General features: G+C 44.7%; 1 protein-coding gene across 2 annotated transcripts in view; it reads right to left on the minus strand.

Moving 5' to 3' along the window:
• The window catches only part of SPHKAP (SPHK1 interactor, AKAP domain containing), a 456,834-nt gene that overhangs the window by 311,601 nt on the left and 123,357 nt on the right, over positions 1 to 21,876 (minus strand). The window contains exon 1 of one of the 2 annotated variants that reach the window (XM_075340952.1): positions 9,481 to 9,547. The exons of the other annotated variant lie outside the window; for it this stretch is intronic. The gene's annotated coding sequence lies outside the window, so the exon portion shown is untranslated. Of the gene's footprint in view, positions 1 to 9,480; positions 9,548 to 21,876 lie in introns of those variants that run through there. 2 annotated transcript variants of the gene reach the window in all.

Consider the following 21,876-nt stretch of genomic DNA (forward strand, 5'->3'; position numbering starts at 1 on the left):
TTGGAGCCATTGTCTTCCGCCTGGTCAGACGGGATCAAGGGTTCCACTGCTTTGATGGTATTGTTACTGACAGTGTACAGTTTTGCTACAGTGGCATACCGGGGCAATTTGGCCTCCTCCTCCCCACAATTCAGGACACGGACGGGCACTCTCCCCTTGTGGACGTCTGCTACCCCTCTGGCTACCAGGACTCCAGGCCTACTGTCTGAATACACCGGTTCTACCAAGGCATGGTAATCCTGACCCTTGAGGCCTATTGCTGCCCGACACCATATCAACATTTCACTTCTTGGGGGTATTGCAATGGGGAGGGGGTCACTTACCCTCACACTGCCAATTTCTCCTCCGGCCAGCTCTACCTGCTGCCTCCTCATCAGGGCTCTGATCTCCCTCTGTAGGGCACGCTGCTGCCCGGAGCTGGCAGTTTCAGACGCCTGTTGCAACAAAATTATCACTTCGGCAATACAATTTTCTATCACATTTGTACCAATGGTTAGCAGTGGGTCAGATTCTTTGCGATCAATATCTACAATTATCATCCCCTGACATGGCAATTCTACCCGCCCCACTTTAATTGTTACTTTTTTGTACCCAATTTGAGGTAAGGGCTGACCATTACTGGCCACAATTGTTAAATCATCATCTGGGCCATGGTGAATGTCTGAATCAGCCCAATATCTTTTGTACAGTTTGTAGGGGATGGTTGTTACCTGGGACCCCGTATCCAGGAGGGCATTCAAAGGGATCCCATCCAGCACAATAGGAAGGACCGGTCGTCCTCCCACATACTTGCTGCGGCTGGGGTTTGAGCCGGGCTTCCTTACACCTGGGGGTTGGCTCCTGGCCCCAGGCTCGGCCCATTTAAAGGACAGCGTCGTGCAATGTGGTCCGCCTGGCTGCAGCGGCGGCAGATCGGTTGTCCTGCTGAATCATACCGGTCTGTGTCTTTTCCTCGGGTCGGCGGAATCCTCCTCTGTCGCATCCATGGGACGTCATCCGGGCTGGAGGCCAACTCGATTCTTGCAGGCGATGGGGTCACTTGTAGAGACTGCACGGTCTTGGCAAGGGCAGCTACAGTCTTGGTCAGCTCCTGGACCTGCTGTCTGAGCTCTGCAGTGGGATCCTTATCCAGGGACTGCGCCTCAGCCCCTGCAGCGGCTCGTGTTGCAGGCACCACCCCGGGGTACGTGATAGCAAGAGGCCGGAGGGGTACTGGGTCCTTCGGTGTAGATTCTCTCAGTACCCGGATGGCCTGGTCCTTAAACTTTGCAAAGTCCAGAGCAGGGTTCTGCAGGACCATGATACGCAGCTGGGTCCTGTGGGCGTCTGACAGGAGCCCCTCTATGAACTGCTCAGTTAGGAGTTTGTCTCCTTCACGTACACTCTCTGGGTCCACCTGTTTAACTGCTTTCAGGGCCTCCTGCAAGTTCAAGGCATAGTCCCTTATGCTGTCTGTGGCCCGCTGCTTGCACCCAAAGAATCTAATCTTTATCTCTGCTGCGGTGCGGGTGTCAAAAGTACTCTTTAGCTTGACCAATATCTGGGTTACTGTCCCTTTATCTGTATCAGGCCAGGACTTCACTTCACGCTGGGCTGCGCCGGCTAGCTGTCCCATTAATATGCCCACCTTCTGGCTCTCAGTCAGCGGATACACCCGGAACAAGCTGTGCAGGCTTTCTCTGAAGTCGCTCAAGGTATGGGACTCCCCGGAGTACTGCGGCAGCCATTCTGCTCCCGGGATGTACGGCATGGTGATCGGCATTACCGGCGCTACAGTGGGGGCTGGGGCGACGGCGACTGGGATTGCTTCGGCTGGTGCTGCGGCGTCTCGGGCTATGGCAGCCACCTGCCCTCCCTCCGAGTCGGACATCTTCCTCCCCCTTAGTGAACCTTACCAGGCTTCGTTCACTTTTCAAATTCCCTTCTGGGTCGCGCGGGGTTAACAGCGCTCTGCTCTGATGGCGCGCTCCCTTCGCGCTCTTTGTCAGGCACGCCCCCTTCTTCCTAAGCTCAGCGGGGCTAATGGCGGCGGCAGTTTTCAAACAGTGAAACACGCAGTAACACAGTCTTTTAAGCGCAATTCTTCAGGCGCATAGTACCCGGTGGGACCGGGCACGAAATCCTGTTCGTGACGCCAAAATTGACTCGCCCACCCCAGGGCTATGGGACACCCGGTGCCGGGCCGGACTAGTCCGGTGGTAGTCAGTGGTGGCTGGGCCCGGCTCCGTGGCCCTGGTGGGTGTCAGTAGAATATGTGGCTGATGACTTTAAGTTTGTGTTCGTGACGCCACCTGTGGTATGCGGCTATTAAGCCGCCGCTGCTGTGTAAGGCCTCCGGGGTGATGAAGTGGCAGCAATGGTGATACTGCTCCCCACAGGTGGAGCGGTGCCCCGGGACACAGTTGGTGCTTGTGGAAGTCTATGGTGTTGTGTGACTAACACGGTGCAGGGCCGACAAGCAATGAAAGGAACAGGCACAAACAGTAGTCTCTTTACCTTCTCCTCCTTTACTCGGCAGAAGCTTAGTCCAGGGAGACCGTCACAGATGGTAAAGATGATCCGGCCGGCCTGGAAGTGCCTGGGGTGATCTTTGGCCAGTTGAGTATGAGGCCTACTCCCTAATCTTTCTTTGCTGTTTTAGGACACTGCACTTTGGGTTAGCAATTGCCCTCTTGCTGCTGGGACTGGTGGTTCGTCCCTTTTTCTGTGTGGTAGACTGCGCAGGCCCTCTCTGGTGCTTCTCTGCTGGAGTCCACACCGGGCCCTTGGGATGCAGCTGTACCTTCAGATTGCTTCTGGGCCAGGGGGCTTGCAGCTCTCCTGCCCTCCGGATTCAGCTACCAGGGATGGATTTTATACCCTGGCAACCACAGACTCCGATGTCCGAGTCTCCTCTGTGCCTCTCTGCACCTCTTGCTTCACTGGGCCAAGCTATCCCAGCTCTAGGCCCCAGTTCTGCAAGACAGCACTACTCTCCGTCTGTCCTCTTTCACTCCTGTCTACAGACTAACTACTACTTCCTCCCTCCAGCCAGACTTAAGGAATGCTCCCTGAAGTTCCAGGTTCAGAGCTCCCCCTGCTGGCCGGAGGGAGAACTGCATTGGGTGTTAAACTTACTGGCCAATAGATCTCCCAATTACCTCCAGGCTCAGCATTAACCCTTTGGGAGGGCAATACTGTTGTGGCGACCAGGTCCTGGGGCGCCACAGGTTCAAGGTTAGAAAGGTTGCTGAAATTAATGGTAGATCATGGCTGGGAGGTAGAAGAAATTGTGGGGATATGGTGAGGATGGCCAGAATTTGGGAAGATATCACAAGCAGTGAGGAGAAGCAGAAAGAGTGTTAGTAAGTGGGAACAGGAGCGGCCATGAGGTGGATGTGTGTTCGGAGACAAAGGAATTATGTTGAGAAAGAGATCTAAGGAGAAGGTGAGATGTATGCGGAGGATAGAGGGAGAGATGACCAGTTCATTACTATGTTTAGGTATTAAGAAAATTAGTATAAAGTGAAGGACTATAGGGGTGAAAGTGAAAAGAAACAGAAGCATTGTTTACAGTGCCTATGGATCCAGTTCCCCTCTGGTTTAATTCTGGTCTAATTCATTGCAGTACAATTAAATAATGCACTTAAGTGATTGAACGGATCTACGAAATAGATAGGGAAAGGTACAACAGAATAGCCCGGGAAATTAGGGAATGGTAATGGTAATGCTATGTAATGTTACTTTCAAATCTAAACACACCTGCATTATAGCTGTAATAAAATAACCTTTAAATTGTTGGTTACCCCACCATTTCAGACCTCATCTGCTTACCCCTTCCTTATTTTTTATATTTTATTTTATGCTGCCTCAATTTCATGAACATGCTCATATCGGAATACTTTAGTTTAGCATCACACAGAAACTTCCCTAGACTATCACGTAGTTCCCAGAATACAATTGCCCAAGATGTTTAATCTTATCAAACTGAACATGTGTTAAAACATGGCTGCCGTCTTCACTGTAACTTAGTTATGAGATAAACCCATTCTTCATTTCATACTTGTCATGGAGTGTGACAAGATAACTTGGAATAGGGTGCCTTCACTATCACTAGCTCCTGAATATCCGTGGTCTGTAACCCCTCTCCTCCACCCCCGGAGAGGGCTGGGACAGAAGTGGTTTTATCCCACACAAATCGACAAACAGGTGAAAACCAAAACTCAAACTCAATGCACACACACAGAGGTAAGTCAATAAGTGCTCAGGACGAAATAATCAGGGAGGAAATAAACAGACAACAAGGTTATTTCCGCAACACACCAAATAACAGACAGCAGATCACCAGAACAGGTTCACCACAACACAAGGACCGGGCATCAGTATGAATTAATCGGCAAGGAGGAAGAGTCTTCACCATCTTTTAATGGGCAGAGGTAGCTATGATAGGTTTCCTGTAACCTGTGACCATAGCAGCAATGCAGAGTCCAGCAAGATTTAACTCCTGCTAGATTTATCACTAGTAAGCACACAACTGGTCGATGCCCGAGTCTACTGTGCAACTCATAAGCATAAGGGTGGCGTGTCAGACTCTGCATTGTGAACAGGGTCAGAAGTCACCATTACACTCACCTGGGGTAATGGTGACTTCAGAGCTGAACACCGTGTGACATTGTTGAAGTGGTGAAGATTGGAACCTTCTGTTTGGAGTAGGAAAGAGAAAAGTATCAAGCAAAATTTACTAAAATAAAAATTAAATAAATCCTCTTATCTTATTGTAGGATTCAGTATTGTGGATTTACTATGTATTTTTTTTCCCCAAAGTTAGGATAAAATGTTATTAGTTGGGAGAAGGAAATACAGGAAACCAAATCCAAAAAATTCCAACGATAACTCAATGATTTTAAAACCAACAGAGTCTATAAGTGGCATCAGTACATTATTAAGGATCCCATAGTACAAAGATCTCCTTCCTTCTCCTCTCACTCCTACAGTGGAACCAGAGTAAAATCCTCTAAGATGAGATATACAAATGGACCAAAGGGTACTTTACACGCTGCAGTATCGGTACTGATATTGCTAGCGAGCGTACCCGTCCCCGTCGGTTTTGCGTCACGGGCAAATCGCAGCCCGTGGCGCACAACATCGCTAACACCCGTCACACGGACTTACCTTCCCTGCGACGTCGCTCTGGCCGGCGATCCACCTCCTTTCTAAGGGGGCGGTTCGTGTGGCGTCACAGTGACGTCACACGGCAGCCGTCCAATAGCAGAGGAGGGGCGGAGATGAGCGGCTGGAACATGCCGCCCACCTTCTTCCTTCCTCGTTGCCGGTGGACGCAGGTAAGGAGATGTTCGTCGCTCCTGCGGTGTCACACACAGCGATGTGTGGTTGCTGCAGGAACGACGAACAACATCGTACCTGCAGAAGCAACAATATTTGGAAAAGGAGCGACGTGTCAACGAGCAACGATTTTTCACGTTTTTGCGCTCATTGATCGTCGCTCCTTGGTGTCATACGCTGCGATGTCGCTAATGGCGCCGGATGTACGTCGCTAACAACGTGACCCCGACGATATATCGTTAGCAATGTCGCAGCTTGTAAAGTACCCTTAAGGAGCAACAAACGCAAACCTGGCAATAAAGGAGTATTTTCTGATGGGAAGAGAAGAAATTACAACTTGGCAGGCAGACCCCCTAAATTACAGGTAAACAACTTCTATAATGTTAGCTTATTTTCAGCACAGGGGGCAGTATTGAGCCTAGGCTTAACGCTCTCCCAAACCTCATCCTTTGATGTGTTTACAGCGACAAAAGATCTGAATCTTTTTGCCCGCAAATTGATTTTCAAGAAGTCCAATTTTTTAATGGACTTCATAAGAAATAGAAACCATTAGGATCCTTGAAAATTTATTTGTATTTAGGTAATACATGAAATGATTGATGATCAAAGTTATTAGTATAGGGCAGCAGATTACCATATTACAAATATAGGGTGCAGTTAGGTGAAAGTGGTAAAAGGTTCCACGCGTATATATTGCACATAGTATTGCACACAGACCTAACCATATAATGTGGCAAGTTATGTCGGCATCACAAGATGATAATACCTGTGAGTATACGGATCAATAGTATATGGGGCAACAAAAAATTGTAAGTATAAGGTGCAAAAAAAGTATGAGTGGTAAGAAAACCACAAGTATATATTGCACAAGATATTGCACATAGCCCTAGCAACATATTGAATAGTAGCAGGATGTATTGACATCATAAAGCCGTCGTACCCATGAGTATGCAAACACAGAGTCCAATAGAGAGCAGCAGAGCGGTCCCCCGATACCTGGAAACTTTTACCACTTTCACCTTACTGCACCCTATATTTGTGATAATCTGCTGCCCTATACTAACAATTTTGATATATAAAAAATTCTTTTAACCTGTACACCCATGGGTTTGATGTTTTTGTGATGTTAATACATTTCGCTACACTATGCTATCAGGCGCTACGTGCAATATTCTCTGCAATATATGTGGCGCCCCTGAGTGTCAGGTGCCACAGGGTACTACATCTAACCCCGGGATTCCTGGAAGACCAGTGCTGGTAAAACACCACAAACACACACACAACCCACGCCCTTTTCCCCAGACTGGGTAATAGGCTAGAGATGGACCTGATGGATGTCCACCTATTGGTTGGGTGTCATCCAATCCACTAGTCAGAAACCTGGGAGGAGGAGGGGCTAGTCAGTGGAGTGGACGGACGACGGACATCTTGTCAGATAGTGAAAAGACAGATAGTCAGTCAGAAGTTAACGTGCTGACAGAAAGTGTGAAGTGACTTACTGAGTAAAAGGAGTACGGTTGCCAGGGAGAGTACGGTGCAAGTACTCACTGGACCGAGCACCGATGGGGTACAGAGCCAAAGTTCAGGAAGACGCTTAAGGCTCATGTGATAACAATGTGCCCGGTGAGGGAACCATCAAGGACCTTACCGACATTAGTGTCCAGGGCACAGCAGCAGAGAAGGAACCTGGGAACGGGGACAGAGGTCGGACACAAGACAGGTTCAAGCTGCCTGCTATACGGGCCAAGATGGAAACAACAGGAGGGGACCCCCAAAACGCTCCAGGCCACGGGGACCCACCGACTACAGACGGGTGCATAGAAGTAAAGCTGACCAGTTCACTACATCGGCACTGGAACAAAGGGAATACCGGATTGGTAAAGACCAGCACCAGCCGGGTTGCAGCTACTCCAAACCAGTGAGTGAAGTACAAGTTAAACCGCAGCTCCTGTGTTGTCTGAATTCTTCCTACACCTCTGCACCAATATACTACAACCACCATCATCCTCCACACACTGTCCATGAATTGGTCTGCCAACCTCCTTTTTGTGCCATTGTCCTTAATAATTTTTTTTCCTTTGCACTTTACTCTGCCTTTGTTCTCCTACTTTTTCCCTGCATTTTTCAGAGTGTGCCTATGTGGAGTAGTATTTGGTCTCCCCCCCTGTGTTTTTTATGGATATTTAGTTATTAATCTGTTAGTATGATGTCCGTCACAAGGTCGTGCTAGACAATACTTGCGTAAATTCTGAATGGAAAGGTAGTTAGACATGCCAAGGTTAGAAGCCAGGAGGTAGTGCCAGGACACTGGAAGCAGACTGAGACAAGATCAAGATACAAGCCAAGGGTCAGGATTCCAGGAGAGTACATATGGGATACAAGGAGTAGGTGGGGATGTGGTCAGGAGGAGGTCTGAGGTCAGAAGCCAAGAGGTAACGACAAAAACAGGGAGACAGACAGAGAAGAGTAAACAACAGTCCAGAGTCGAGAGCCAAGATCAAATCACTAAACACTACGGGAGCCGAGAGCACTACTGTAAACAGGAAGTATGACTGCCGACGTTCCGGGCGAGCATGCTCCCTAATAACGCAGAGCAATCCCCAGGAATGAGGAGCATCTTCGTAGGCACCTTCCAGGACCAGCGAAGCGAGAGCTGAGAGACAACCCGTCCATAGGTGTTCAAGAAAAACAGCAGAGCATCCAAACCTGTAAAAAGCTCTGCATGATGGAACAGCAAGTACCGGAACTGCAGGAGAGCATGGCAGAACATAACAACACAAGATGCTCTGTGCATTGGAACCATGAAAGTTAGGCATGGAGTTCTCAAGACCTTAAGCGTTTGTACCCATGTTGAGTATTTTGTTGCAGAATTTCTGCACCTCTTGACAGGAAAAATGTAGCACAAAAACGCGCATTTTTAATGTGTTTTTGCCTCGTTTTTGATGCATTTTTGCATTAGTTTTTCAAATTAATTCAATGGATGGAAAAATGCTGCAAAAATCCTGAAAGAATTGACTCGCTGCAGATTATTTTCTGCATCAAATCTGCAAGAAGAAAATACTCAACGTGTGCACCACACTGCAGGATTCTCACTGATTTTGCTGGCATCAGGATTTACTTGCAGTTTCGTGACAAATCTGCACTCAAAAACGCCTCACAAAATGCCATAAAAGCGCACTGTGTGCACACAGCCTTACCAGTTCCATCCTCCATGATGACATCAAGGAGCTGGTGGATATTAGAGACCTAGCACTCCTCCAATTAGTATGGCTGTCGATGTCCTGAATGCAGGACAATGAGGCTCCCTGTCGACTGTTGTCACAAATAGTATAACGTTGGTTGTACAAAGGATAATCTAAATTCTCAGTATGACTTTCATATAAAATGGAAACTGCGGACATGATATGAATAAATGACAGGCAAAATGCAAATGTGGAGAGAAATGCTATTCTTACTTTACTGTTCACAAGTGAATTTGTATTGTATTCTGCGGAGAGGGGGAGGAGTTGGATGAGAGAAGAGAAGACAATAGAACAAGGTTTTGATGGGTATCTGAAACTGACGGAAAAGTAAATGAATTCTGAGTGAGATTTGTTGTAACATTTCCTCTGGGAAAGGGAAATGAGCAATTATTAGATTCATTTTTGCATTCTGATACATGAACACCAAAACAAATCTAGTAATATGAGATTAAAGACATGAAAATGAAATAATAATAATAATGATTTTTATTATTAGTATTATTATAATTAATGATAATATTAATAATAATAATATAAACTTGTGAGAGGTATATACAGAAGAGAGGGAACATGATAGCAAATATGGCCTCTTTTCTATTGTATATTCTTTCTCTTATTTGCCTTAAAGGGATTGTCCCACAAAGTTCACTTCAATCAATAGATCTTGGAATAATAATAATAATTTCCACAACTGGATGTGTTTAAAAAATGTTCCTATGCTGAGATAATGTTATATATGTGCCCCTGCTATGTACTGTGTAATGGCTGTGTCTGACCGTACAGGGACAAGGTCTGATTATACCACAGCTCGTGGGTCGGGGAGGAAGTAAAAAAGTATAGAGACATTACAGCATGGGATCGTAAATTATTCTATGTGGTAAAATATTTTTTACAAACATGCAAGGAAATGCTCTACCTCACAAAAAGAATCAGCTGTGATCCCGTGCTGTACTATGATCTTTTGCATCATCCTCTGCCCAGGAGCTGTGGAGAAAAAATATACAGACAGGACAGCATGAGATCGCAGCTGATTCTATCAATTAAAATATTGTTTTTAAACAGAGAGGGAAATATTTTACCTCACAGAAAGCAGCAGCTGTGATCCCTTGCTGTCCAATCTGTATACTTTTTCGTTTCATACCCTGGCCAGGAGCTTTGGTATGTACCAACCATGTCCCTTTACAGTCATTACAAAGTAAATAGCAGGAGCATATTTATAAGATTATCACAGCACAGGAAAAAAAAAATTTATACACATCCAATTGTGGAAATTATTATTATTCCAAGATCTATTGAACTTTAAAATGAACTTTCTTCATGGGAAAATTCCTTTAAAGGTTTATTCCTGTTGCAAGAAGTTATTATTACCAATGTGCAAGATTATGGTTAATATTACTATTATTAATAATTATTATAGTGCAATTTATTCCATGGCGCTTTACATGTGAAAAGGGGTATATATAATAAAAACAAGTCCAGTAATCATGAACAATACAAGCCACAGACTGCTACAGGAGGAGATAATCCTGCCCGTGAGGGCTCACAGTCTAGGGATGGGTGAGGAGACAGAAGCTCAGGGTAGAGCTGGTCATGCAACGGTATAGAGGAATGAGGATTACTGCAGATTGTAGGGTTATCCGAAGAGGTAGATCTTCAGATTAATTTTGAAGGTTTCCATGGTGGGTGAGAGTTTGATATGTTGGGGTAGAGCGTTCCAGAGTATGGGGAAAGCACGGGAGAAATCTTGTATGCGATTGTAGGAAGAGGAGATAAGAGAGGGGTAGAGAAGGACATCTTGTGAGGATCGGAGTTTAAATGCAGGTAAGTATCGGGAGACTATGTCACAGATGTGTGGAGGAAACAAGTTGCAAATGGCTTTTTCATGTCATGGATAGGGTTATGAACTAGAGTCTTTGGGCAATGGGAAGCCAGTGAAGGGATTGGCAGAGAAGGGAGGCTGGTGAATAGCGGGAGGACAGGAGGATTATTCAGACAGCAGAGTTTAAGATTAGATTTTAGAAATCAAACAGAGAAAAGGAAAAACAGTGGACAGACATTGTGGGATTCTGGTTAGTGAGGAGGTGATATCAGGGTCTGAGAGGTGTAGATGAAGAACAGCAGAGATCCAAGATCTGAACCTTGGGGGACACTGACACCTAGGGGGCGAGATGAGGAGGTGGTGTGTGAGTGGGAGGTGCTGATTATCTGGCCTGTTAGATATAAAGAGATTTATGTCAGGGCTTTATCTATGATACCAAGAGATGAAAGTCTGTAGTAGGAGAGAATGGTCCACTGTGTCGAAGGCAGAGGACAGGTCGAGGAGGAGGAAGACAGAGTAGTGTCCCTTGGCTTTGGTGGTTAGTAGGGCATTGGTGACTTTAGTTAGAGCTGTTTCAGTTGAATGATGTGGTCAAAGCCAAATTGTATCGGTCAAAGAGGGAGCAGGAGGACAGGTGGGAGGACAGTTCAAGATGGACATGCTATTCTAGTAGTTTTGTGGCATATGGTTGAGTTGGTATGGGGCAATAGCTAGACTAAAAGGATGGGAGAAGGGAGGGATTATTGAGAATGGGTATGATTGAGGCATGTTTAAAGCATGAGGGGAAGATGCCAGTTTTTATTGATACTTTGAAGTGATGAGTTAGGGTTGGGATAAAGACTGTGGTGAGGTTAGGGACGAGGTGGGACAGGAAAATGTCAAGTGCACAAGTGGTGAGATGTGATCTAGAGAGTAGAGTTTATCTTCTGTAATGGCAAGTAAGTTGTTATTGAAGTAAGAGGGCTGAGTGGTTATGAGGAGGGGCTGTGGGGACTGATAAATAAGAACTTCTAGATTGGCGAGGGTCCGACTGCTGAGGCACTAACCGATTGCCATTATCATAGCAATTTTCTCCCCCCATCTGAATGAAGTAGCAGTGGGCATGCTTGACCTACTCTCCATTCATTCTCTATGAGACTACTGGAGAAGGTTGAGCGCTGTCTGAGATTGAATGAATGGAGAGGTAGACAAGAATGCTTCAGTCTGGTACGATCCGGGTCTCAGCAGTCCCAACCAATCTAGCAGTTATCATCTATGTGGACAGGTGATAGATCTTGTAAACAGAATGCCCCTTTAAAGATCAAGTCGTTTGTAGTAGGTAAGGGTGGTAAGTCTCTTGGACCGGTTTTTCAAAAAAAAGGGTTTAAAACTAGTGGCAACCTTTGTTGGACATTATCCTTCCATGGGCTCCACAGCACTAGAACTGCCTTTTTGGTATGTTTGCACTTTGTCAGTGCCTTACATTATTCATTGTTCCTTAGATGCTGATGCTTTGCCCTAACATTTAGCATCTTTCTGTTTTTTCAACATCTTGCTGAGATATCAAGTTCTGACCCCAACTGCTACAGTACATTGACTTTGTTTAGTTTTTCCTGTGTTGTCAAGTCCTGAGAGCTTGCACCCAGAAGTGCCAAAAAACTGACTTATATCTTTTTATCCACATTTAATACATTTTGTTATTTGTTATGCCTCTTTTGACAAGAGGGTGTAGGTTATTAAACCAGGGCGTGGCTTATCGGAAATGTTGCTATTTTTTGTTCTTAAGCTCTGTCTAGTGTGGTAGCACCTCTTCTAAGGGTACGTGCTGATGATCAGGACCTGCTGTGTACTGGACGCAGCAGATACTGACCTACGGGGCTGAAAGTCTCCTCTGCAGTAGTACGCAGCTGCCCGTACCCACGATCCGGGCTTGGGTAGTTGCTGTCTCTCTCTTCTGTTCTCCCTACGGAGGACGCTTGTGACTCCACAGAAAACAATTGACATCCTTGTGGCTAGGGAAGCCGCACCGCAAGTCAGTTTATGCTGCGGCCAGTACATGCACAGTGGCAAGGGATTTCTCAAAATCCCATCCACTGTGCTTGTACTCTACATCGCAGCATTTTGGACGCAGCTGTAACATGCTGCGTCTCAAATGCTGCTGTGAACCATGATCGGGGGCACACCGCCTTACTGTTCTCCATGTTTAATCTTGTTTTTAACCCTTTTATTATAAGAGTAATTATTAATACTGACAATTAATATGGTAAGTCTCAATTAATACCGTACCTAATACATATAATGCCATTATGGGATACCTGTTTGTACTTTTCTTGTATCTAAATACATAATATCCTCCACACTAATAGGACTTTTATTCTAGTAAATTGGGATGTGGAGGCTTCAAAGAGCTAAACTAAAAATGTGTCAGCAAATAAAACATAATAAATGCTGCGTATTTTTGAACATTTCTCAGAATATCCATGAATTATTGGTCCCTGTACTAAGGGCCCCATTACACGCAACAACATTGCTAATGAGATGTTGTTGGGGGTCACGGAATGTGTGACGCACATCCGGCCTCGTTAGCGACGTCATTGCGTGTGACACGTACGAGCGACCGCTAATGATCAGAAATACTCACTTATTCGCTGATCGTTGACACGTCATTCATTTTCAAAATGTCATTGCTGTTTCAGGACGCAGGTTGTTCATCGTTCCTGAGGCAGCACACATCGCTACGTGTGACACCCCGGGAACGACGAACAACAGCGTTCCTGCGTCCTCCAGCAACGAGGTGGGAGTGACTTCCAATGCGGCTGCTCTCCGCCCCTCCGCTTCTATTGGACGCCTGCCATGTGACGTCGCTGTGACGCCGCACAAACTGCCCCCTTGGAAAAGAGGCTGTTCGCCGCCCACAGCGATGTCGCTAGGAAGGAAAATACGTGTGACGCGTCCTAGCGATATTGTGCGCCACGGGCAGCGATTTGCCCGTGACGCACAAATGACGAGGGCGGGTGCTTTCACGAGCGACATCGCTAGCGATGTCGCTGCGTGTAAAGCCCCCTTTAATCTAAACTGTTTTCGCCCATTGTAGTCAGTTTTTTAAGAATACATGATAACTTCTGTCTACAATACACATTCACAAGTCTTCTAGTTAGCACTTGGGAAAGTTACTTTCACAACCAAACGCTTTGATAAGTTGCAGGCGCCAAAGAAGCAAAATCACAAGTTAAATTCTCAATATCTTTTCTGGGACACCTGATGAAGGTAAGATCCCGAGTACAAAGACCTAGTTGTAACTTGCTTCTGAAAAGACGAGATAAAGTAAGTATTTAATCATTGAACGACTTGGAATATGGTTTTATAAAGAATACAGAGATGTAATATTAAGAAGAAAGAAAAAAAGGCAGAAAATCAGTAGACGTCGAATATTGAACCAACTTCTTGCTACATCCCCTCACATCTTCTAGACACCGCTTGCTTCTTCTAACATATCTCAGCCCTGGGAATCAATCCACACATCTCTGCATTTTATATCTTTTCCCAACTTTACTTTCATCTTCTAAACTCATGAAAAATCTGTTGTAACTTTAGATAACATGTAGGTTTCTAATTATTATTTTTAGACCATCTTCTATCTTGTGATGTTTTGGCAATAATTCATATTAGACGATAAATGATATAGTTCAATGGCAGTGAATGGGCACCAACAATATTAAGTAGCTGTACTACCGGTAAAAAAGAAGCTTTTGGTGAATTAACTCAAAATGACACTTAAAGGAGTAGTCCATCTTATTTTTTACTTAAATGCAAGTATTTGGGGGTTTAAAAATAATTTTTACAATTTGGATTCATTAAAAATTTTGCATTATTTGTTTTTTTTACAGTGTTTTCCTGCACATTCAATTTATATGTAGTCTTTGGACATATGGATGAGAAGAGCTAAGAAAAAAACGCTCATAAACGCCCCAATACAACGGGCTGACTAACTAATATATAATAACTAATAGAGGGCGACATCTTTAATGAAACCCAATTTCATATATAGAAATAATGGAGAGTATATAAGACACCAGTAGTCCCGTAATAATGAAATATATAGGCGTAGACAGAATTGATGGAGTGCAAAAAAATAACTTTTTTTGAATGAGGTAAAAAGCCAAAATTGGAAGAGATTCTATTGCCTTAGGCCCGTTTCACACGTCAGTGAAAAACACAGAGGTTCTTCACTGACGTGTAAAACACGCACATGTCCCTCCGTGTTCCGTGATTCACGGCACACGTGGGTTGTCCATGTGCAATCCGTGATCCGTGATCCCGTGATTGCATATGGACATTACTCACCTGCCTTCGTTCCTGCTGTCCATGGTGCTGAATTCCTCGACTCTGCAGCGTCCGCCCACCGCTCTCAGCAGCAACTTCCTGGTCAGGTTTTCCTGCTCTCATGAATATTCACGAGCCAGGCAGGAGCTGCTGAGAGCAGAGGCTGCAGAGCGAATCGCAGGCAAGGTAAGTTGAAAATTTTTAATTTTTAATATGTCCGTGATTTTCTTGTACGTGTTTCACTGATCACACATGGATCACACCATAGTGTGGTCCGTGGGCCATCAGTGATGCCAGACAAAAACTGACATGTCTCCGTGCAGAATCACGGCCAAGGATGCACGCTGCACGGAGACACGTGCAGTGAAAAATCACTGATGTGTGAGCAGACCCATTGATTATAATTTGTCTGCCTATGTCAGTGATTCTGGTACGTTTTAAAAAAAGCACAAACGTACCAGAATCACTGACGTGTGAAAGGGGCCTTATTGAAATAATATGGACATACCAACAATGTCCCAAGTGGCCAGAGAGTGTGGGCCAGATAAAGTGCAATAACAATGCCATTGCGATAGGTAGAACAGGACAATAAAAAAAATAGAAGCAATGAAAGGTGTCTACAATAAATAGCAATGTGTATGATAACATATATAAATATATAGAAAGCATGCCTGTTCTAATAAAATAAAGCACATATAAAGGTCATACAAAAATATACCTCAATTCAATATGAATTCAAACTAAAATACTGACTTGTGACCGTAGAAGAGCAACTAGGCAGAAAGTAGAAAATAGTAGGTAGAAAGCAGACGTCCTCACTAGAGATGAGCGGTTCCGTGGAGGTTCGGTTCGCCGGCAGCCAAGGAGCCGAGCCTCCACTGGCTTGAGCTTGATCCAAACCCCGGAGCAAGTAACTGATTGGCAGTTTGAGTCTCCGCCAACAAACATCCAGCCATAAGCAGATCACTTTCGGGAGAGGATGGACAGGCTTTTTCAAACTATTTTTTTGGTGCACACTACATGTAATCGTGCTGATGTTACCCCCAGTGTGAGCCATTCTAACACTGCAAGCGGCTCGCACAGAGCTGAGCACCGAGTGTACCTGAGCACAGCGTTGCTAGTGCGAGTGAAGTTTGTATGTACAGCAATTGAACCCGAACCTTGATTTTTTAAGTTGGTGTTCGGTTCGACAATCGAACCTCAGGTTCGCTCATCTCTATTCCTCACACATTGCGTCACATGCAGTGACTTCATCAGTTGCAAGCATTTACTGTAAATGAAAAAGAAAGTTGGACAACTATTTTAACTGTGTGTTGACATCAGCTTCTCCGAAATTAAATGATGAGTGTACTTTCAGGCAACTTTATTTGTTTGATAGATGACATGCTAAACAGACAATCTGCAATGCCCCCCCAAAAAATTCAATTAGTTGATTCACTTTGGTATAACTTGATTTCTACTGCCATTTGTCACATTCCAGGAAGTTGCAGCCGGTCTTCACCTTTTTGCTCCTTCTCTCCTGTCTGTCAAACTGCATAGAGCAATTACAGGGAGGTAGGTATTCAGTTCTGGACAGGCAATACAGTGGAAGGAGGACAGTATACTGGAAGGGAAGGAGAGAATGTTCCAGCACTTATAGTGCTTGCAGGATGCTGATTAGGAGGAACTGCACACTCAAACACAATGGATGTTAAATTACAGAGCATAAGAATTGTAGCAGTTCTTGGGCATTTTACACTGGTCTTTGCACCAAATGCAGCTGTAGCTAGTTGCAGTGGGTGATGATGACAGCAAGAACATGGACCCTGCTTGTACTTTGGTTTACGTGAAAAGGCATGCACGCTTTAAATGAGACATAAACTGTATAGCTGTAAAAATTGCCTCCTTCTTCATGTCAGCTAACGATACCTCCTGAGACTTTCCCCCCATATCATGGACAGAGCACTTTAACCTGGATTACAAGATTGTGGTCAATAAGGTACGAGGGTGCAAAGAACTAAAAAATAGCAAGAAAAGAGAGATAAACCAGATAAATGTAGCTTAAAGGCATCATCTTAACCCAGCTCAGGTTTATTGGAATGATGTTGGTAAGAAGTCCTTGAAGGGAATCTGTCAGCAGGTTTTTGGCTATGTAAGCTGATGCCAGGATGCTGCAAGGGTTAACACAGAAAGTTCAGGCATGCCTGTTTTGTCACAGTCTGATCTTTTGTGTATTTGTTATGTTTATTTAAGCAGCAGGAGCCTTATCAATACAGGACTAGAAACTCCAGTGCAGAGAAGTCTGACATGCTCCCTGCTGTGATTGACACATCACAATCAATGTACAATCTCTACTGAGTGCCTGATGTGGACTGGGATAGCCCTCTGGACTCTGCAACATGACCAGACCTAAAAATTTAGATTGTGTTAGAACATCTGCAGCCAGTAATCTAAGTGATACATAGTAGGATTCAGGATTAGGGATGATCGAATATCTCAAATATTCGGCTTCGCGAATATCTGACAAATAGGTCGCCGCTATGCGAATATTCGATGTGCAATGTAAAGGGGGCTTTACACGCTACGACATCGCTAATGCGAACTCGTTGGGGATCACGGAATTGGTGACGCACATCCGGCCGCATTAGCGATGCCGTTGCGTGTGACACCTATGAGCGATTTTGCATCGTTGCAAAAACGTGCAAAATCGCTCATCGGTGACATGGGGGTCCATTCTCAAATATCGTTTCTGCAGCAGTAACGAGATTGTTCCTCGTTCCTGCGGCAGCACACATCGCTCCGTGTGACACCGCAGGAACGAGGAAGCTCTCCTTACCTGCCTCCCGGCCACAATGTGAAGGAAGGAGGTGGGCGGGATGTTACGTCCCGCTCATCTCCGCCCCTCCGCTTCTATTGGGCGGTCGCTCAGTGACGTCGCTGTGACGCTGCACGGACCGCCCCCTTAGAAAGGAGGCGGTTCGCTGGTCACAGCGACGTCGCCGGGCAGGTAAGTATGTGTGACGGGTCTGGGCGATGTTGTGCGGCACGGGCAGCGATTTGCCCGTGTCGCACAACAGATGGGGGCGGGTACCCACACTAGCGATATCGGGACCGATATCGCAGTGTGTAAAGCTTGCTTAAGTCTATGGGAAGCCCAAATAGTTCTGAATAGTTGTTATTCGGGTTTCCCATAGACTTACATTGCGCATCAAATATTCGCGAATAGTCGAATAGCAGCGACCTATTCGGCAAATATTCACAAAGCCAAATATTTGAGATATTCGATCATCCCTATTCAGGATCTCTTTGCGTACATTTCAGATGAGGTAGTAAAAATCTGGTGATAGATTCCCTTTAATTATCGCCTGAGAGCTCAGACCCCTGAATATTAGGAATACACATGGTTTAATATGATTGACTATATTCTCTGAAAAGCATGAGATAATTATATCAATCCCACAATATATTTATATATGCTGTCTCCATCTTTACCTGCTTTAAATATCTTCTTCCATAATGTCAATTTTCCAGGCGTGAGCATTGAAGTATTTCACAAGCCTCTAACGCTCTCGGGAACTGATTCAGCACTTTACATTGCACGAGTCAAAATGCAGATTTTAATGGCTTCACATTGGGATATTTATGCTTTTGCATACCGAACTATGGCTTCTACACAGTTCTTCTAAGTGTCACTCTCGTCCTCGCAGAATTCGTCACATTGCTAATAAGAAAGAGCGCAGAGCAATGCCTGGAGCTGAGATGGGCCAGAGATATCTTATAAATCCAGACATCCGCTATATGATGAGGAGCAGACTGAACATTTCCTTCATGGACAGAATCATTCTCGCCAACGCTCATTTCCTGTTTATCATTAACTTGGTTAATTAAAAGGAATTAAATGAGCCAATATTTATCACAGCACCATTTATACCGATTCTGCTGAGCAAGCTGAGAATGCCGGGGAAGCAGATACAGGGCCTGGTGCTTTATAATAACTTAATTACTGCACATGTACACAGGCTCCCATTTATTATCACTATAAATAGTTGTATATATATAAATAGAAGGAAAAAATCTGTATAGAGAAACCTTATATCAGCATAAGATTTATTAAAAATAAATTACATTCCAAATTCTTTTGTATGTTACAATTTCGATATCTAAAATGGAAGATTTCCATTAAATATAAAGGGTGACTATGTCCATTAGTAATTGTTGCATCCATTTACATCTGTGGAATGTTCTAAACCCCACCAGATGTCTGACAACCACGGCAATTTAGGGCATATTGCTGTTCTATCAGGAAGTCTCCCATCAGAAGTCACCCTGGGAAGAGCAGTACCATTCTTGAGGACTTCTTGCAATTATGTATGTATAGTCCTGTTGCTTATGAATAAGAAGTCTACCTTCTCCGAAACGCATCAAGCGTAAATTTATCTTGCACTTGGTTGGAATAATCTTTTTTATGAATTTTGAATAAAGAATCTTTTTATTACGTCGGTGCTGGATCTTCTCTCCTCCCCTCCTCTTTTTGATGTGACTGATTATTCAGCTGTGGAAGCCAAACCACTTGTTCTGTGCACCGGACCAGAAGTTGGAGAGACTTGCCTTGGAGTGGTGAGCTGAACGATATTCCTTAATTGTGTTTGTATAGTTGCTCATTGCTATAAATGTGGGATGCAATTTCTCCTCAGTGATATGGATTTCTGCAGGCTGTATAGTCACACCGGATGTGGTACAAAACACTGGGGGGAAAGCAAGAAAGGTATAGAGGAAGGCCCTGGCGATAGGGAGAGGAGTCACCACCTCAGACACACCTGTGACTGATCCCTGAGCTCCCTAACATACCTAAATGGGTCCTTCCCCCTGTACACTGTCACATGTTTAGGCCCTCACTGACCCTGAATTTACTGTGATTAGCGAGTTGATCAGCGAGACACTAGTCCCACTACTACAATAAAACAACACAAAGAGAAAGTAAGTCAAGAGGGGTGGGGAAAGACACAACATATAACACTCTTAGGTTTCTTCAGTAACTTCACAGCTGCAACTGAAATGACATCCCAGCTACTCCTTCAAAGGCTCCTTCAAAGGGGTCAGTATAAAGATTTTATCTCCAGCAAGGAGTAAATCCAGGAGTAGATAAATATAGAGGAAGGTCATGATGACAACATGCTGCAGCTGTGATTAAGGCTTTGAGTAATCTCAGCCAGAAAGGAAAGTCCTTTAACCCTTTCAGCAGAAATTAAATCCACTTCAACACAAGATGTAACCTGCGGACATGACAAAACTTGTTACATGAAGTATATGACCACTGAGATGTCAGCAAACAAACCTACACCATTTTGTTGATTGTCAAAAGTTGTTGTATTGTGAGGACAGGAAAACTGTAAAGTCTAAGGGGTACTTTGCACACTACGACATCGCAAACCGATGCTTGCGATGGCGAGCGCGATAGTCCCTGCCCCCGTCGCAGCAGCGATATCTTGTGATTGCTGCCGTAGCGAACATTATCTCTATGGCAGCTTCACATGCACTCACCTGCCCTGCGACGTCGCTCTGGCCGGCGAACCGCCTCCTTACTAAGGGGGCGGGTCCTGCGGCGTCACAGCGACGTCACACGGCAGGTGGCCAATAGAAGCGTAGGGGCAGAGATGAGCGGGACGTAAACATCCTGCCCACCTCCGTCCTTCCACATAGCCGGCGTGAGCCGCGGTAACGCAGGTAAGCTGATGTTCCTCGCTCCTGCGGCTTCTCACACAGCGATGTGTGCTGCCGCAGGAACGAGGAACAACATCGTACCGTCGCTGCAGCTACATTATAGAAATGTCGGACACTACACCGATGATACAATTACGACACTTTTGCGCTCGTTAATCGTATCATAAAGGATTTACACACTACAATATCGACAGCGACGCTGGATGTACATCACTTTCGATTTAACCCCACCGACATCACACCTGCAATATCGTAGTGTGCAAAGTACCCCTTAGTGTACAGGTAGATGTTTTCCTAAGTAATTGCATAATAAAGGCCAGAACCAGACAACAGAGTTCCTGTGCCAGAACAGTATCTGGAGGTCTTGTTCTTCAATAGCGCATCATAGAGCCTTCGATAATCTCTCCAGTAATCTAACACTGAATTCCAGGAATATCGGCCATGAATTCATTTGCTCCGGTCCTCTCTAATACTATGATACTTAAGGTGCTTCAGGGTGACAATTACCCACTGAGCCCCTGAGTTAGAACTTGGGGTATGTCCGTAACAACATTAGATAAGCAATGCACATCTGTCAATGGTTTATTTCCACTGTCTTTTTTAATTTATATATCTGCAGCTGACTGCACTCTATTACTACCTATAAGTGGCTATTTAAGAGAATTAGTTCACTACAGTGATCTTCATTGGGCTATGTGAAAATCAGGAATTCTCAGCCTCTTCCATTACCGCTCAATATGTGAATCTGCAAATATACAGTATATATATATATATATATATATATATATATATATATATATATTGGAGTCTTTTTTTCTGTGGGTTCAAAGACAATTTACAAGCCAGATGCAATGTATGCAGTGTTCTATTTGCACATGGTAATTGTAATGCTTTTCTAGGGGGTGGGATGCATCATACATCAAGAGGAGCGACAATAGGAGAGGTCACCTTTAGAAGCTCATGGGATGGTGACAGACTCGGTCTAGATGATGAAGTGATACATTAAAAAAGAATGCATGGAACACCTTAGGAACGAGTACGAGATCTAATCTGCTTCACTTTTTGCTGTTCGAGTTTTGTAGGATCGTTTCTTGTCTGATTCCATTAACTAACCATAATGGTCAGATGCAGTCAAATATGTCTTCGTCTGCAGCAACTCACAAGGGTTAAGTGAAGTCGCTTCCAAACAAACCCATCTGTGCCACTTCCAGGCTGAATACATTCATGTGTTTCCAACAACAATTCTACTTTTCCCCTGGACTAAGAAATGCAGGAAGAAGCACTTGAATGAATCACTCCTTGACATGCTACTACTGGTAACACAGGAATTCCATTTCTACAAGTATGCATCATTTAGAAGACAAAAGATTTCATCTTACAAAGCCTGACAGTGCAATTGGTAGTGTTGCTGTTGCTGAATCTTATCTGCTGTACACAGTGTCAGTATCCGCTGTCCAAGGTGCTGAAGTGATTACTGAACCGCTGGACAGA

This window comes from Anomaloglossus baeobatrachus, chromosome 3 (genome assembly GCF_048569485.1).
Source record: "Anomaloglossus baeobatrachus isolate aAnoBae1 chromosome 3, aAnoBae1.hap1, whole genome shotgun sequence".
Lineage (NCBI taxonomy): Eukaryota > Metazoa > Chordata > Amphibia > Anura > Aromobatidae > Anomaloglossus > Anomaloglossus baeobatrachus.